We start from the raw sequence: 12,752 nt of genomic DNA on the forward strand, positions 1-12,752 counted from the left end.
GATGTAGAAAGCGAGATGAGGATGCCGAAAATCGGCCCTAGAGACCAAGCCATGTTGTCTTCGGGAAATCAGCCATTAAGCAGGGGTAGATAGATGCCATGAGATGAAGGTACTTTCGCGATATCTCTATTGTGAGGGATGGAGGAGAAAGTAATGTCCCTCTGCCTGAACCTGACGAGGTGGTGGTTTATAGGAGCTTCATGAAGGCAGGGCTTCGGTTCCCTTTGGATAAGTTTCTGGTCGAAGTTTTAAAGTCTTTCAAAATTTACCTTCATCAGATTACCCTTGAAGCTATTATCAAGATGGGGGTCTTTATTTGGGCCATGAGGAGCCAGTGGCTCGAACCAAATGCAAAATTCTTCTGCAACATGCATGAACTATCATATGAAACAAAGGCTACCGGAAAGGAGCAATATCACACCAACATCGGTTGTTATAGCTTCGTGCCTCGCTCTGAGGTGAGCTACCCAGTTCCAACATTTCGGAAGAGATGGCCTAGGGCCTGGATGCAGGAGTGGTTCTATGTGAAGAATGACATGGCTGAGAGGGAAGATATTAAGGGAATTATTCAATGCCCTATCTGGTCTCGTTTTGGCATTAGGAGACCATCCACTGCCCTTGGAAACGACATTCAAGCATGCCAAATGGCCTTTAACAAAGTATGTACTTACATAGGCACAAGGGACTTGGTGCAGGAGCATATCGCTTATAGGGTGTGGCCACTCGCAAGTGGGTGGAAGATGCCAAAGGAAGCTGTTGCTGGGTCTAGCCAAGGCGGTCTTGTTTACCTGATGTACACCTTCAGGTACAGGGATCAACTCGATGAGACGAACGATGACTGGCTAGATGCCATCGAAGCAACAAGTGATGTATTACTGAGTACATATTCGAGGGATGAAGATGATGCTATTAAAACAACCTTCGGGGGTCGAGGCAAAAAGAGACTGAATAGAGTTTTTGATGTTATTGGGTTTGTATACCCGGATTACTGTTACCCTTCGAAGAAGCAAGGGAATAAAAGAAAGACTGTTGCTTCCGCAATTTCTGACACGTCGAAGCCAAAAAAAGTTAAGGTTTTAACACACCGCCCTAAGCACGTTGAAACGACCGAAGAGCCAAGGCCTATTGAGGGGTCTTCTGTTTCTAAGCCAATTCACTCCTCCCCTGCCAAAACTAGGACAAAGTCGGCCGAAGAGCCAAAACTAAAGAGAGCAGCAGAACCACCGAAGGCTTTGAGTCCGTTGCAAGATACGGAGCTACCGAGGGTATCAAAGATTCCTGCAGCAACTCCAAAGAGGAGGAGGATGGCCAGCGTACTAGACGCTGTCATGGAATTTGTGAAAGTACAAACTCCTGCTGCAGCACCTGATGCAGAGGGTGAAACCTTAAAGATTTCTAACGAAGCTGGTGTGGCGCGGGCTACTTCTGAAACTGGACCCTCAGCTCCAGTCGAAGTACAACCTTCAAGGATTTCTCCTATAATCAAGGAAAAAGAAAATGTCCCTGAGAAACTGAAATCTCCTGCTCCTGAAGCGCCTACCAAAAAGCTAGATTTTATCGTGCGACATGCTTTAGGGAAGCAATTGTAGGAAGAACAGATTGACGAAGCTAGACAATATGCCAAAGATCTGAAGTATCCACAAGGATCCTTGGTATATAGCGGCACTGATGAAGATGACTTTTTGTTTTGCCTTCCAGACAATAAGGAGATATCTGTTTGTGGGGAGATGATGCAGAACATGGGATTCTCAAAGCTTGAGCTCGGTCTATCTGCAATGTCAAAGGATGATCTTGCAGATAGCCTTGCTTATAATAGCTTGAAGGTATATATTTTTTTTGTTGTAAAATAAACTATGTTTGAAGGTTTTTTCGCTATCTTCATGTTCTCACACATATTTTTTGTTTTTAGGGATTAATTCTAAGTAAAGCTTTGAGAGCTCAAAAGGAAGCAGATGTCGAGAGTTACCAGATAGCTCTTGGAAATCTTCGATCGGAGGTCATCACATTAAGGAACGAAGCTTTTGAAAAAGATAAGATATTGTTTTCCTTAGTGGACAAGCCGAAGACTTGCGAAGCCAAGCTTATTGCTCAAGACAAAGCCCATAAAGCTGAAGTCAAAGATTTAAAGAAAAAACTTGCAGAGATGAATGAAAATTTCGAAGTTGCAAGGGCTAAACAAGAAATAAGTGAATTCGAAAGATCCAGAGTGCAAAAGAATGTTGAAGAGCTTCGGGATGCCAAGGAGAGATGCTATGAAACATCTATACAATGCACAAAGAAACTGAGAGATAGCTTTGCTAAGGTGGGAGCATACTCTTCGGAGCAAAAGTTTATTCGTGGTGATTTCGAAGAAGTTATCCAATGGATCGGCGAAGAAGCTGAAGCTTTCGATGAAGTACTCGGCGATCGCGGGGATTTCTGCGCTTTCGCCGGTGCTCGAGGGGCTGTGGCCATTTTGGAAAAAACCATCTGTGAACATGTCAAGGCCGTAGCCCAGGCTGAAGCTATCTTCTCAGCTGACGACACCAAAGACCCCTCGGCCGAAGCCTCTTTGTTGGGTGGAAATTCTACTCTGATGTTTGGATGAAGAGCGGTCATGAAATGGCCGATGAAGCCATTAAAAATAACAAAAAAGAATCTCACAACGCCCGAGAAGAGGCAAAACAAGCTAAAGAAGCTGCTGAATGTGCCATGATTATAGGTACTTTTATTCAAAGTTTTGCTTCGTCGTTTGCTTCGAGGTTTATCAACATATTCTTTTATTGCAGCTGGGCTTTCACCACCACCGGAGCCGTACAACCCTGAGGCCGACCAAGTTATGAAAGAAGCTTTGGATGTAATGAAGATTGTCAATGACGTCGTTGACGAAGTCGTCGACAGACTTTTGCATGAAGCTGCTGAGAAAATACTAAAGGAGGATTAAATTCTTGTATGCTGGAAAATGTATTGCTTGTGTATGGTTGCTGCCATGTGTATGAAACAAACATCAAATACTTGTATGTACATTAATGTAATATATCTCTTTGTGATGCATGAAATCTACGTATGTACGATTTTTGAGCCTTTGGCGAAAAAGCACCTTCCCTTATTTTGATGCTTCGCAAAGAGAGTTTTCCTTATGCCATTGTTGACGAAGGTTGGCCTCGTATAATTCAATATGTCTGCCGAAGGTATATGTTGTGCTATAGCACATTCTTTTGTGATTCAGCAAATATTTTTGAAGGAGCAATTTCCCTTCTCCACGGTTTTTTGTTGATGCAAAATTATGTATGATGCGATGCTATGCGATATGATATGATGGTATGAAGCAAAATGATGTTTATGCTGAAGTTACAAACCCACACGAATACACACCCAGACTCTGCATCCCCTTAGGAACGACTTTGGAGTCTCTTCATCTTTTACTTAGGTGGTATTTCAGCTCTGCATCCCCTTAGGAACAACTTTGGAGCTAAGCTCTGCATCCCCTTAGAATGACTTTGGAGCTTCTTAACCTTTTACTTAGGTGGCATTCAAGCCCTGCATCCCCTTATGAACGACTTTGGAGCTTCTTCACCTTTTACTTAGGTGGCATCTTGGCTCTACATTCCCTTAGAAATGACTTTTGAGCTTTGGAACTTACTCTGCGCTCCCTTAGGAACGACTTTGGAGCTTCGAAACTTGGTTTTTGTCACACTCAATGGTGTAACCACAGGTTTATTACATCATGTTGAAGGTTGAACATTATTGTGTTGTCTTTTGCAATAGAAAAATATAAAAGAAAAAATAGTAGAAGTAGAGCACACCAGGGCTTTCTTTTTGCCAAAACGATGTGTCGTCTTCAGTAGATGTGCCTGGATTCAGGCACAGTGCTATTAACTGTGCAAGCCTAAGACTGCTCCCGAAGATCACGTTGTTATTGAGGCCGAAGGTGCCCTTCTGGCTGCTGATCATGGTTTAGGGCAGGCGCCATTGGTGGGGGTGGTGGTAATTGGGCCCTAGAGGCTTGGGAGTGACTCGCTGAAGCCACATAAGTCGTAGGCTGTTGGTTGCCTACATATTCTGGGATGTATGGAGAATAGCACGAAGCAGTGTGGAGGACTTGCTTCGGCTGGCTTTGCCGCGCTTCGGCTTCAACAATTTCCTTTTGCTTCTGTATTGTGACCTAGCACGTCCTTGTTGTGTGGCCCTTGTCCACGCCAGAGAAGAGGCAGTACAACTTCCTGGGTTGATTACCGAACCTCCCTCCACTGAAGTTTCTTCCTCCTCTGCCTCTCGGAGCTGGTGGTCTATAAGAAGTCTACTGTATGCTCGAAGACTATGAGCTATGATGGCTTTTCTAAGCATTGTTGGCCCTTTCATCGTTGGCATTAGAGTTATGGATTGACCTGACATGCCTGGCATGAAGTCTTCCTCCAAAGCCCCTGGTCATTTCAGAAAACACGTATGCTTCCTCCCTTCTTTGGTGAAAATCATTATCGGCCCAGATGTACTCATCCATCTTTTGAAGAAGCTTCTCCAGGGTTGGTGGGGGCTTCCAGGCAAAATATTGGGCTATAGGGCCTAGTCGAAGCCCTTGATCATGGCCTCAATGACAATTTCATTGGGCACTATACGCGCTTGTGCTCTCAAACGCAGAAACCTTTGGACATACGCCTGAAGGTACTCCTCATGGTCTTGCGTGCATTGAAACAAAGCCTGAGCAGTGACTGGCTTCGTCTGAAAGCCTTGGAAGCTAGTGACAAGCATATCCTTGACCTTCTGCCATGATGTGATTGTTCCTGGCCGAAGGGAGGAATACCAGGTCTGGGCCACGCTTCTGATTGCCATGACGAAAGACTTTGCCATGACAGCAGCGTTGCCCGCATAAGAGGATATTGTTGCCTCGTAACTCATCAGAAATTGCTTTGGATCTGAGTGCCCATCATACATGGGCAACTGCGGCGGCTTGTAGGATTGTGGCCACAGGGTAGCCTACAATTCTGCTACTAGAGGAGAAGCATCATCAAAAGTAAAATTACCCTGATGGAAGTCATTGTACCATTCATCTTCGTTGAATGGGCTTTCCTGACGAAGCTCCCTATGCTGAGGCCTTTGGTCCTGGTCATCTTCAGTAAGATGACACATCTCCTCAGTGGCTTCGTCGATCTTCTTCTGAAGGTCGGCCAGCTGGAGCATCTTCTCCTTTTTCCTTTGCACTTGTTGATGGATTGCTTCTAAATCCCTGATTTCCTAGTTGAGCTAGTCCTCCTGAAGAGTCGGGCTAGTGGCCTTTCTCTTTTGGCTCCTGGCCTCTCGCTAGGAGAGTGCATCCTGATTGTGTCTAGTGGCTACAGGGCAGCCCCTAGCACCGTTGCCTTCTTCGGTGGCATGTCAAAAGTGGATGCTTTGCCGAAGGTTGTGGAAGTGAGTTCACTGGAGGTGGGCGCCAATGTTGGTCACTTGTTCTCAAATGTTGTGAATCAAGAACAAGGCAACAAAATTGTTAATTGTAAGAGAGATTCGTCTTCCAAAGCATTATTCCTCCATGGGTATAATACTCATCAGACGAAGGTCTTAGAAGGACATGCCTTCATCATTTTAATAATTGAACATGAATGCAAAGAAGTAAACATAATGATAGGGTCTTAACAATTTATTTATTTCCATATTCCATAAAAGCATATATGAACATCAACAATATCAATATTATATTGGTACCTTTGTCTTGCTTGAAGGCGAGGACACGAGAGAATGAATAGAATCAGCGTGAATAGTACGGTGTTACTGTTCATCTATTTATAGGCACGGGACACAGCCCAAGCAAAAGTACATTTATGTCCTTAATGTTTACACATGATCGTAATACAAATTATAAAGGACAAAGTAGTCTTTTCCTCCTTCGGCCATTATCAACATTCCTCTATTTCATTGTGAGCCGAAGACCTTCCGATTGCTGATAGCTTCGGCATTTACTCTTGTCCCCTTTGATTCTATGTTCATCCTGTTTGTCCTTCATCATAAGAAAAAGGCTTATCTCCTGGAGACAAAGCTTCCTTTAATAGTTTATGCTAAAGTCAAATGGTTAATTATGTTTTTGAGGACCTTAGAAAGGAGAAGGCCCCCAAAACTAGGGATGCAGAAGTTGATGCCTCAGATGTGGAAACAACAGCCACACCCCGCACGAGGACAAAGGAAGGCTGAGCGACAATGGTGTAGCGACTTGGACGCTAAGCACCAAAGCTTGACGATGTCACAGCGTAGCAGGAAATGAAGACGCCAGGATGACTAGCGGGACAGTCGTGGACAGCAGGGAGACTCGATGTCGTAGTGGAGTGGACGCTGCAGAAGAGTTTGGCGAGTAGCGCCACATGATGACGCGAGGGCGCCAAGCCTGGCGAGCTGGAGCAGAGCAAGCGATCAAGGGCTACGTCCAGCGAGCAGAAGGGCGAGCTCTAGGGCGGCGGGCAAAGGTCCGATAAAGGCTAGAGCTTGAGGAGGGCGCGCGCCAGTTCCATGCCCGAGAGGATGCAACGGCTGCCAATCAGAAGCCTAGCTCCTGGGAGCCGCGCTTCAAGAAACACCGAGAGGAGAGACATCGGGGGCAAGCTGGGGACGAAGTGATGGCAAGCGAGCAGCTGCTAGGGACGACACTAGTAGAAAAGAGCTCAAAGCCTGCGGCACCCATAAATTATCACTGGCGGTTTCAGTTACCGCGCGCCAGTAAAAAAAATAGGTGGGCCTGGCTTGGGAACCGCCAGTGGAAACATATTTCCACTGGCGGTTATCGTAACACAACCGCCAGTGGAAATAGGATATTTCCACTGGCGGTTGGTGTAACAGAACCGCTAGTGGAAATTAGATTTTCACTGGCGGTTCTGTTACACCAACCGCCAGTGGAAATATCCTATTTCCGTTGTGTTACGATAACCGCCAGTGAACTATGTGTTATAAATACCACTCTTCATCCCCCCGACAGGAGCTGTACACTTGCAGCCAACTTCCATTAGAGGTGATTTTGGAGGTCCACAAAATACAAGGGGGGAGGTTTTGGTCTTCAATTTTTGGAAGAAGGTGGATAAGAAAGGTTGGTTTATGTTTCTTTGTCAATTTTTGTTCGTTCTTGCTCAATTTTAGCCACATTTTGGATCTAGGGTTTTACATGTGAGAGAGAAGATTATAGCTAGGTTATTTTCTCTATTTCCTCAAATGAGGTTGCTTAAAATGGTTAGATTTTGTCTATTCCCTCTCCTTTTTCATGTTTAGTTCTCAAATCAGTTTATCCATGACACATATTTAGTTGCTTAATGAATGGTGAATGCATGTGTTGGAGAGGGAGGATGATAGGTTTGGTAATTAAGATTGTTTTATTAATTGTTATGAAAGGTTGGTGTAATTATGTTTCAATTGCCAATTATTGTTCATTTTTGCTCAATTTTAACTACATTTTGAAACTAGGCTTTCACCATGTGTTAGAGATAGGTTTGGGTATTAAGATTTTTTGTTTATTAGTTGCTAGGAAAGTTTGGCTTATGTTTCTTTTGCGAAATTTTGTTCATTTTTCCTCCATTTTAGCCACATTTTGGATCTAGGGTTTCACCATGTGTTAGTGATAAAGTAGTTAGGTTGCCTAATCCAACCGCCTATGACCTTTGTTGTATAAATACCCCTTCATCCTTCCCGACAAAAACTGTGTAGCTCGCGCGCAGCCTAACTTTCATTGGAAGGCCAGATTTCACAAAATACAAGGGGGAGGTTTTGATCTTTATTTTTTGGAAGAAGGTCGCTAAGAAAGGTTGTTCATGTTTCTTTTGCCAATTTTCTTTATCCATGATATATTTAGTTGTTAGGAAATATTGGTATATGTTTCTCTTGCCAATTAGTGTTCTTGTGTGTACCTAATTAATTAGCTGATTTCACAATGTCTATAACACATGCATGATTTCTTGTGCATTTTATTACATGAATAGGAGGTCTTGTCTCAATTTCGTGCGATGCTCGAAAAAGCTGCGACACGATACCAAGACGCACCGGAATCGACCCAAGACGCACCAGAACCGACCCAAGGCGCACCGGAACCGACCCAAGGCGCACTGGAACCGACCCAAGGCGCGCCGGAATCGACCAAGACAACCACCGAGAGGTCAAGGAAAAAGAAGCAGAGCGATCGGAATAGAGGTGACAGGGGGCTAAACAAGTTTCCTGACAAGACATAAAATCGCAGACGTGAGCCCGAATGGTCAGCCCCTAGCTCCAGAAGAGGCACTGCCTAAGTTCCGGAATGCACTTGGGTTCTTAGTTAGAGATAATCTTGACATCACAATCCGACAGTGGAGAGATGTATCATATGATGTCAAGAATCAAATGTGGAATAAGCTAATAACGAGGTTCGTTTTGCCTTGAGGTTCAGAAGAACTCGTGAAAAAATACACGATGAAGCAGTTTGCAATCAATTTCTGAAACTGGAGGTCTGAGATGAATACAAAGTTTGCAAAGAAAGACCTAGACCTGACGAAAAAATATAAAATCTCAGCAGGTCAGTGGGCAGTATTTCTAGAGCAGAGGAGCAGCCCTGATTTCATATCGCTAAGTGAGGCAAATTCGGAACTATCTAAGAAGAACAAATACCACCACCACCTTGGCACAGGTGGTTACAAGCGTTAGGTTCCTAAATGGAGACAAGAAGACGCAGAGAAGAAGGTTGCAGGGTTGCCGACGCTGTCCGAGCAACTTGGTGAAAGGACAGCTAATTGGATCCGTGCTAGAAAACCAAGGGAAACTGAGTCTGGTGTATCTTTTGATGGTCCCACTGTCGAAGAAGCGGCAAAAAACATATATGCAATTGCAGCTAAGCAAAGCCAAGGAACATTTAAGCCGCAAAGGTAGAGAGACATTCTAACGGCTGGTCTCGGTAACCCTGAGCATCCTGGTCGTGTACGAGGAATCTCATCTAAGGAAGGATGGAAGGAAGAATTCAGACCACAATGGGAAGGTCTGTACAAGAAACGTGATCGATATAAGGAAGAGATGGCGAATTATTTTAAGGAGGAGGCCAAGAAAGAGTTCAAAGGCCTGATGTCTGAAATGCTATCGAATCCTCCTCTAGAATTGATGCAGCAATTGGCGATGGCGAGTGCGATGTCTGTTCAACATATGACCACTCCACAGATGCAAATAATTCCAGCAGCTCAAACGCCGGCTTCCACCGAGGATACGACCATCCCAAGCTCTGTCGCGTCAACGGGAAATAAGGTCCGCTATCCAGTTGATGACATCAAAAGGCCTGTGGCATGCACACTAGTTATAAGATATGGTATTAACAATCAGCGTATAAAGAAAGTAGCCACAGGCCTTGCGATCCCAGGACGCAAGTTCCATGGAAACGACATTCCAGAAGAATATTGCAGGGTAGAAGTGACGACAGTCGTCCAAGGATACAAGGACGACATGCTAGACATCCCTGGGCCCAAAGGTATCGAGACACTTGGACAAGCTATCAAGAATTTTATCCTTTGGCCTCGAAGGGATGTCGAATTGGTTGATCCACCACGACAGCCGTCGTCGTAGGCCCAACCGTCTTCGCCTTCTCAAATTGTTGTTCCTATTGTACATCCATCATCACCTCCTCAAACTTCACATGCTGCTCCTCATCCTCTTTCTGACCCTCCTTCTCCTCATCCTCATGGTGGCCCACCGTCTCCGCCACATACATCGCCCTTCAAGGATCCACCTTCTCCACAGCCATCTCCACGACCATCAAAGAAATCTAAAGTTTCTATACCAAAATTAGTGTCCCCGTTCGAGAAGAAAAAGAAGAGTAAATCCACTGCTGGCACAGCTCGTTTTTTAAAAGGGATTGGACGGAGCCTCACGTTAGACACTGTTAATTTGGCCGATCTCGAGGAGTCCGCAAAAAAGGCTGAGGCAATGGCCGCAAAGATAAAGAAGCCAACTAAGGCAGATTATAAAAACGTGCCTAAAAAATATGTGCCGGGCAGACCACTACTCACTTTTGAGAAACTAAGGAAGGTCCCGGCTAATATTAAAAGGTTGCATGATTGGTACATGCGGGCATCTTTAGTTGGCATCGACACCATCAGTGTTAATATACCAGCCCATGCTTTCATTGGTTCAAATCAAAAAGTCGTTGTTGCATTCGAGGACATGTGGTTAATGATGAACCTTCCGAGACTCGACGTGCAACTTGTAACCATATTTGCATTGTAAGTGTCACTCATACTCCACATATATGTGTTATTATTAGTGAGTTGTATAAATTTTCAATATCTGACATGCACATGTGCGTTGCAGAATGCAACATGATCAGCACGAGATCCTTTATGGTACCAATCCCAATGCTAGTGCCGGTAAAAGGGTTGGGTATCTCAACCCAATAATGATATGCGAGGATAACCACAGTTTTAGAATCGGAAAAGGCAACGAAGCATAACAGGGACTAACAGCCGAAGAAATTGAGGTGCGTATCCAGGATCTGAAGAAGGATTTTGAAGCAAGATACGCCACCTACATAGGACACGCAATGCTTCAATTTCAAGACAGGGAATCCATAGTGGCCCCGTACAACTTTAAGTAAGTGTCATTTTGCATAAATAAAATTAATAATTTCAATACACATGTATCACAAGTTTAATTCATACATGGACCACTGGATATGCTTCTTCATTTATCCTAAGGTTGGAAAGGTGCTGGTGCTCGACTCCTTGCACACCGAGCCTTCGGCCTATTCAAAATTCCTCGGCCTCTTAGAGCTGTAAGCCTTTTCTATGCATGCATACTTATATCGATGAGAATTGTAGAATAACATGGTGATTCTATTTGAGATCACAGGGCATTTAGGTTTTATAAGCTACGAGGTGGAAAGTACGACACGTCCAAAAAAGGCGTGCCACTAGACATCCATTATAACTGGCCGGTAAGTATGTGAATTTATGAATACATATCATACATGTACGTACATAGGACAATGTTGCAACTAAATAACCAATCTCCCGTTATGTAGTGCCACAAGCAACCACCCGGATCGGTCCTATGTGGGTTCTACGTGTGCGAGTTCATGAGAATGAACGGACGATACATCACGAACCCTGGCAAGGTATTATTAGTAATAGTCACGTATGTATTTATGTCATTAAAGATGCAAATGTGTTATTATTGAGTATAAATAGATGATGTTTATAAACTTCCTTTACAGCAATTTCAACAAGGAAGCCCGGAGAACTTGACTGAAGGTGCATTGTATGGCTTAGTTTTGGACCTGTGCACATTCATATTGAAAGAGGTCATTCCCGTAGAAGGGAAATATCACGATGCTTCTGAAACATTAGCTTTGCCAGAGTTTATAATACTAACAGAAATTAGTAGACTATCTCTTAGCCGAGATAGTTATTAGAGCTTAAGTGAAAACTTTGATGTATATAATGTGTGATGCATACATGGTTGTAAACAAGACTTTGATGTATATAAATGTATGATAGAATTTAATTCCATGTTGCTTTTAATATCAATACTACATGTTTATCAATATCAATATATATATATATATATATGTTTGTGTGTGTAAATATATATAAATTTCAGTACGAAAATTTAAAAAAAGGCGGGAAAACTTCCACTGGCAGCTAAATAAAAAAACCGCCAGTGGAAATAGCATTTTCACTGGCGGTTTCTTAAGAAAACCGCCAGTGGAAATGCTATTTTCACTGGCGGTTTCTTAAGAAAACCGCCAGTGGAAATGCTATTTCCATTGGCGGTTCTAGAATAACCGCCAGTGGAAATTGCGATTTCCACTAGCCCATAGCAATGGCGGCACTGAAAAACGCCAGTGCAAACGTCTCTAGAACCGCCACTATAGAGCCTCTGTGTAAGCGAGTGGCCAGCCGGTGAGCTTGAGGCTTGAGAAAGGTGCCGAGCTGCACGGAGTTGAAGCCTGGAGGAAATATTTGCAGACTTAGAAGAGAAAAATATCAATGGCCAGGTAGTTCAATGGTGGTGGCTGAGATGAGGATAACCGAAGAAAGACGTGAGAGTTGCTTCTGAGGAACAGCAGCGAGAGGATAAGGGAATAAGATTTTTCTCTTCAGATATTTTTGGCGAAACGCAAACACACACCAAAAAATATCTCTGTTATTTTTTTCCACACGATGTTATTTAAAATGAGAACAAAAATATAAATACTAGGGTTATAGTTTGAGAGAGGTCTAAATGAGCCAGTCCCAAACAATATTGACGACGATATCAGTTTACTTGGAAAATATTTCTGGAACCAGATAAGTTTCTACCAGTTATTAATATCCGATCATTTGGATTTGTTCAGGCAGGATGTAAACAGATCGAATTAAAACGATATTTGGGTTACACACATTATTTTCTTGATTTTGAAATAGGAAATCGAATCGGCTAACAATTGTTCCGGTTTCGGTTAGTTTGGGTTCAGTTTATTTAAACAGCCTGCCCCTAGTAGTGTCTCTACCGAATTCGTAGAGATCGCTCGAATAAGAGCGACATACTTGGGTGACCTTTCTAATCTGCCTTATTCGATTAATTTTAAACTGGCACTAGACTCGACACTTTATGAAATAAATAAATTTTGAACTACGCGAGCCGAACGCGGCATCGCAATAGGAATCCCTTCGGAGACGATGTCAGCATCATCACAGGAGCGAGATGTAAGCAGATTAAACCAGACGATATCGGATTCGATATTTCAGTCGACGTTTGATTTAGTTGAATCAAGACGACATTGGCGATGATATAGGAGACTACTCGTAGTAAGA

This window comes from Zea mays, chromosome 7 (assembly GCF_902167145.1).
Source record: "Zea mays cultivar B73 chromosome 7, Zm-B73-REFERENCE-NAM-5.0, whole genome shotgun sequence".
Taxonomy (NCBI): domain Eukaryota; kingdom Viridiplantae; phylum Streptophyta; class Magnoliopsida; order Poales; family Poaceae; genus Zea; species Zea mays.